Here is a 7,311-nt window from a genome sequence, read left to right on the forward strand (position 1 = left end):
GGGGGGGCGGGGGGGGGGGGGGGGGGGGGAGCAAAACTAAAAAAAACCCTGATTTACACCAGTCTTAATGTTTTTTGCTTGCCCTAGATCCAAAATGTGTTATTCCATTTTCCCAACTTTTTTTTTTGCGGTACACGGGCCTCTCACTGCCGTGGCCTCTCCCGCCGCAGAGCACAGGCTCCGGACGCGCAGGCTCAGCGGCCATGGCTCACGGGCCCAGCCACTCCGTGGCATGCGGGATCCTCCCGGACCGGGGCACGTACCCGCGTCCCCTGCATCAGCAGGCGGACTCAACCACTGCGCCACCAGGGAAGCCCTTCCCCCTAACTTTTAATCTTTAAGGTAATACTCATTTTAATCACAGATTAGATAACCTGCTATGTAATTATAAATTTAGGGCTTTGTTTAGATTCCTTACTTGGAAAGGTGACCCATTCATTGCATACCTGAAGCCAGGGATTGAATTAGGTGATTCAAATGATTCCTTTTAATCCTAAAGGATTGTCACATGCTTCAAACAGATGAGGTAACTAAGGCAAAAGGAGAGTTGTGTAACTCGAATAAAGGAACATACTGTCGGACTGGAATTTAAATTAGACTGCAAAGTTAAGTGATGCTAAATCTTATGCTAATTTTCTGTGATGGTGGCTTTTTTAAAGTAGTAACAATACATATAAAATGAAACCTGGCTCATCTCACGTGCTTTATGGATTTCCAATTCAAGCCCTATCCACTTACGATGACCATTCCCTCTTTTGTTGACTGGGACTTGGTTTTAGGAGTGTAGTGAAATTATTTTGCATGTATGTTTACAAGACATTAATCAGTCCCTACCACTTTAAAATGCGGATACAATAAATACAGTTGTATGGGCATGTAGCCCTTGATGGCTCTGCCACACAATGGCTATATGTCTTTGGGCAAATCTTAAAACGTGTCTGTGTGTATCGCAGTGTTGTGAGCACTTAACATATGAAACTATCTGGTGACTGATACAATAAAACTCCTAGAAATATTTAAAACATGCCAAAAAATTTAACTTTCTACAGCACAGACAGCATCCCTAATAATTTGGATGAACCAACCTGGTCAATAGTTTAATAGTAGTAATTCCACTTTAGAATGACTCTAAAAAGCTCTTATTTTGATGAACCTGGTAAGTAATCAAAAAACTCTTGAAAGAAGTATTTATAATGTGACGTTTTTTCCTGAATGATGTCTGTATTGCACTAGAATAACTGAATTATAAAGGTACTATTGCACTGTCAGGTACACAAAGGTAAATGTTAGACCCTTAATTCCTTATAAGCTTATTAAAGAACCTTCTATTACTAGTTTTTAGTGCCAGATAGTTGAATATGGAGAAGACTTTATAAAAAATTAAATGTATTATCTAATAAATTACTCATTTTCCAGCAACTTAATAAAGACCTGCAAAACTATGTCTACCAAAGAAGAAAAATATATTTTTATCTTCACAAAGAGCTGTGGCACATTTAAAATACACCTGGCTTGGGCCTTCCCTGGTGGAACAGTGGTAAGAATCCGCCTGCCAATGCAGGGGACACGGGTTCAAGCCCTGGTCCGGGAAGATCCCACATGCTGTGGAGCAACTAAGCCCCTGCACCACAACTACTGAGCCTGCGCTCTAGAGCCCGTGAGCCACAACTACTGAAGCCTGTGCACCTACAGCCCGTGCTCCACAACAAGAGAAGTCACTGCAATGAGAAGCCCATGCACTGCAACGAAGAGTAGCCCCCGCTCGCCGCAGCTAGAGAAAGCCCGTGCACAGCAATGAAGACCCAACGCAGCCAAAAATAAATAAGTAAAATGTATTAAAAAAAAAAAACACCCGGTTTAATTTCAGTATACTACTTGGTAGTTAAGAAATATTGAGTATGTATTTTTGAAAAATAAGACACATGAGAATGCAGTAGGTTAGCTGTATATATTGTCTCAGGGAGGAGATCAATAGAGGACTTTTATAAAATATTCATTAAAGTTGGCAAAGTGTATCTAGGAGAGATGGGTAGGGGGAAGGTGGCTTTCTTCCTTGGCATCAAGTCTGTTCAGGTATATATGAATATGTAATAAATATCAGACAAAACATATACTTGATATTCTCCCATGAAGTTTATAGCAAAAATTGGACTGAAATTTTGTATCTAAGACTTGAATTTGAGGTGGTATCATTAAGCGTTTCAAGACAAATAGAAGTCATCCAACCTGGAAGAAATGGACATATTCTTAGAAAAGCAGAACCTTCCAAGACTGAACCAGGAAGAAATAGAAAATATAAACAGACCAATCACAAGCACTGAAAGTGAAACTGTGATTAAAAATCTTCCAACAAACAAAAGCCCAGGACCAGATGGCTTCACAGGTGAATTCTATCAAGCATTTCAAGAAGAGCTGACACTCATGCTTCTCAAACTCTTCGAAAAAATCGCAGAGGAAGGAACACTCCCAAACTCATTCTATGAGGCCACCATCACCCTGATACCAAAACCAGACAAAGGTGTCACAAAAAAAACTACAGGCCAATATCACTGATGAACATAGATGCAAAAATCCTCAACAAAATACTAGCAAACAGAATCCAACAGCACATTAAAAGGATCATACAACATAATCAAGTGGGGTTTATCCCAGGAACGCAAGGATTCTTCAATATACGCAAATCAATCAATGTGATACACCATATTAACAAATTGAGGGAGAAAAACCATATGATCATCTCAATAGACGCAGAAAAGGCTTTTGACAAAATTCAACACCCATTTATGATAAAAACTCTCCAGAAAGTAGGCATAGACAGAACTTATCTCAACATAATAAAGCCCATATATGACAAACTCAGAGCCATCATCGTTCTCAATGGTGAAAAACTGAAACCATTTCCACTAAGATCAGGAACAAGACAAGGTTGCCCACCCTCACCACTATTATTCAACATAGTTTTGGAAGTTTTAGCAATCAGAGAAGAAAAATAAATAGAAGGAATCCAAATCGGAAAAGAAGAAGTAAAACTGTCACTGTTTGCAGATGACATGATACTATACACAGAGAATCCTAAAGATGCTACCAGAAAACTACTAGAGCTAATCAATGAATTTGGTAAAGTAGCAGGATACAAAATCAACGCACAGAAATCTCTTGCATTCCTACACACACAGATGATGAGATATCTGAAAGAGAAATTAAGGAGACCCTCCCATTTGCCATTGCAACAAAAAGAATAAAATACCTAGGAATAAACCTACCTAAGGAGACAAAAGACCTGTATGCAGAAAACTATAAGACCCTGATGAAAGAAATTAAAGATGATACAAACAGATGGAGAAATATACCATGTTCTTGGATTGGAAGAATCAACATTGTGAAAATGACCATACTACCCAAAGCAATCTACAGATTCAGTGCAATCCCTATCAAACTACCAATGGCATTTTTCACAGAACTAGAACAAAAAATTGCACAATTTGTATGGAAGCACAAAAGACCCCAAATAGCCAAAGCAATCTTAAGAAAAATGGAGCTGGAGGAATCAGGCTCCCTGACTTCTGACTATACTACAAAGCTACAGTAATCAAGACAGTATGGTACTGGCACAAAAAACAGAACTATAGATCAATGGAACAGGATAGAAAACCCAGAGATAAACCCATGCACATATGGTTACCTTATCTTTGATAAAGGAGGCAAGAATATACAATGGAGAAAAGACAGCCTCTTCAGTAAGTGGTGCTGGGAAAACTGGGCAGCCACATGTAAAAGAATGAAATTAGAACACTTCCTAACACCATACACAAAAATAAACTCCAAATGGATTAAAGACCTAAATGTAAGGCCAGACACTATCAAACTCTTAGAGGAAAGCATAGGCAGAACACTCTATGACATAAGTCACAGCAAGATCCTTTTTGAACCACCTCCTAGAGCAATGGTAATAAAAACAAAAACAAATGGGACCTAATGAAACTTAAAAGCTTTTGCACAGCAAAGGAAACCATAAACAAGATGAACAGACAACCCTCAGAATGGGAGAAAATATTTGCAAATGAAGCAATTGACAAAGGATTAATCTCCAAGATATATAAGCACCTCATGCAGTTCAATATCAAAAAAACAAAGAACCCAATCCAAAAATGGGCAGAAGATCTAAATAGACATTTCTCCAAAGAATATATACAGATTGCCAACAAACACATGAAAGGATGCTCAACATCTCTGATCATTAGAGAAATGCAAATCAAAACTACAATGAGGTATCACCTCAGAATGGCCATTATCAAATCTACAAACAATAAATGCTGGAGATGGTATGGAGAAAAGGGAACCCTCTTATACTGTTGGTGGAAATGTAAATTGACACAGCCACTATGAAGAACAGTATGGAGGTTCCTTAAAAAGACTAAAACTAGAATTACCATATGATCCAGCAATCCCACTTCTGGGCATATACCCTGAGAAAACCATAATTCAAAAAGAGACATGTACCACAATGTTCATTAGCCAGGACATGGAAGCAACCTAAGTGTCCATCGACAGATGAATGGATAAAGAAGACGTGGCCTATATATACAATGGAATATTACTCAGCCATAAAAGGAAAGGAAATTAAGTTATTTGTAGTGAGGTGGATGGACCTAGAGTCTGTCATACAGTGTGAAGTAAGCCAAAAAGAGGTAAACAAATACCATATGTTAATGCATATATATGGAACGTAAAAAAAAAGGTTCTGAAGAACCTAGGGGCAGGACAGGAATAAAGACACAGACATAGAGACTGGACTTGAGGACACGGGGAAGGGGAAGGGTAAGCTGGGACAAAGTGAGAGAGTGGCACTGAAAATATATACACTACCAAAAGTAAAATAGCTAGTGAGAAGCAGCCACATAGCACAGGGAGATCAGCTCGGTGCTTTGTGACCACCTAGAGAGGCGGGATAGGGAGGGTGACACAAGAGGGAGGGGATATGGGATCATACGTATATATACACGTATAGCTGATTCACTTTGTTACACTGAAGAAATTTACACAACACTGTAAAGCAATATACTCCGATAAAGATGTTTAAAAAAAACCCCAAAAAACAGAAGTCATCAAATTCACAATTAAAATTAGAATACGTAAATTGTGACCTCCATACTTTATAATGAAATTGCTTATTCATAAAATAATATGCTTAAACTCATTGCAGTTTTGTATATAATAACCAAAGCAGCTGGGAATAAATTAATTTTTTCCCAGAGAATGTCTGTGTTTCTACTGTAATTTCATTAATTTTATAGGGGGAATCTGATTCCCAAGATGGAATAAAAAAAAAATTAGAGTACATCAAGCTTTTCTACCTCGTGTAATCATATGCCCTTTGTTGAGCAACCACTTGCATGCATGGTATCATACCTGTTCACACAGGTATGCTGTGGAAGAAAAATACCCAAGGTTTTACACTTAGATTTAGTCTTTTACTGCTGTTCAGGCTTACTGTAGAGATTTCTGAAATTGGGATCCCCAAAGACTTGACTCACCTACTTCTTCCCCTAACTCCTTCCACTCCCATTTTGCAGTGGAAAGAAAAAGAATTTGCTGCTACCATGATGAAGTGTCCCTGGACTAGCAAACTAAGTGTATGCCAGGTTTATACCCCTGCTTCAATAGCGGTGCAAATCATTCCTATTTGAACTACAGGCACAAATGGCTTAAAGTCAGGAAACCTTTTGTATAAAGGGCCAGAGTAAACACTACAGACTTTGAGCTACATATGGTCTCTGTCAACAGCCCCCGCCAGCCTTTAGAAATGTAAACATTATTAGCTCTCAGGCTGTATAAAAGCAGGCCATAGGTTGAATTTGTCTAACAGGCCATAGTTTTGTTGAAACGAGTTGTAGGCCCAAGACGGAGCCACTCCTGCCTGGGTGCGGCCTCAGCAAACCAAAATTTAAAAAACCTTCATGTCCCTGTAAATGCTCCGCTTGACCAGAAACACAGTATATCCAGTTGGCCAAACACCAAGCCAACTTTGGGCTCTCTACTCACCTCTTTGTTCCTTATTCTTCATCCTCCCACCTTCAGCCCCACTTTGAGCCCTTGCAAATGGAGAGTGCCTGCTTCATCAAGTGTCAGTTTGTTTGGACTGCCTAAATTGTCTTCTTTGATCATCTTTAACAGTCTCTGGTGATGAAGATGGAATCCAAAGCTGACTGCTTATGGCCTGTGGGACAAGATGCACAGGCGAACGACCCACTGAACCCTTTGCATTCATAGTTTTCTCATCAAAACTGAGGGCAAGCCACTTTTGGATTTGAGTCTCTGATCCCCCGCACACAGCTCTGATCCAAACCAACTTTACGTGAGGAAAAGCAAAGTATATTCACACACACACACACACACACACGTGTATATGTATTTCCCAGAAAAGTTCCAGGACAGCTATAATAGGAGCCTACAATGGGTGGCAGCAGTTAGGGGATGCATAAAGATAAGTCCACAGCATAAAGCACGGGGAGACTTGGAAAACTAAAACAAGAAATTAGTACTATTTGAACTAATGGCACAACAAAATCTAAGTAGCACAAGTCATACTATTAAAGTCATTTAGGGTGACTGCCACTTTCATAAAGAAATCTTCTCAGGCTTCCCTGGTGGCGCAGTGGTTGAGAGTCCACCTGCCGATGCAGGGGACACGGGTTCATGCCCCGGTCCGGGAAGATCCCACATGCCGTGGAGCGGCTGGCCGCTGAGCCATGGCCGCTGAGCCTGCGCGGCTCCGCAACGGGAGAGGCCACAACAGTGAGAGGCCCGCGTACGGCCAAAAAAAAAAAGAGATCTTATCATTTAAGGATTAAATAGGTCAATTGCTAATGCGAATCTTGAAGCCAAAGCTGCAAAATTGGTGGGCATGGATCAAACACTTAAAAGATGTTAAAGCACTCGCCACCTAAATCTAAGGCTCCTGTGCTAAACACTGACACTGCGCCACCTGACAACCTCAAGAAAAATTCTGTGCAACAAGGTACACTGTAAAATACCACAAAATCCCCAACCTAGCAGTACACCTCTCTTAGGTATTAATTTGGTTCTCAAACATCCAATGCTTACCTAAGAATCGGGATCCTTGAGTTTCAAAGAATTGAGCACTCCACCTTCCGGCACACCTGCTTATTTTGTCTAATAATTGTGGTCCTGGAAGCTGTAGACATCTACAAAAATGGCAAGTCTCACTAAGACAACCTAGCATTACAATGGCTATCATGGGGAACATTCCAATTAGACATATTGTTTAAGAACCACACTTGAAAGTGTTTC

General features: G+C 40.1%; 1 pseudogene; it reads left to right on the plus strand.

Moving 5' to 3' along the window:
• The window catches only part of LOC112397458 (putative transporter SVOPL), a 55,396-nt pseudogene extending 53,830 nt beyond the window's left edge, over positions 1-1,566 (plus strand).
• Positions 1,567-7,311: the final 5,745 nt, after the last annotated feature.

The sequence above is a fragment of the Neophocaena asiaeorientalis genome, unplaced genomic scaffold (assembly GCF_003031525.2).
Source record: "Neophocaena asiaeorientalis asiaeorientalis breed wild unplaced genomic scaffold, Neophocaena_asiaeorientalis_V1.1 scaffold692, whole genome shotgun sequence".
NCBI lineage: Eukaryota > Metazoa > Chordata > Mammalia > Artiodactyla > Phocoenidae > Neophocaena > Neophocaena asiaeorientalis.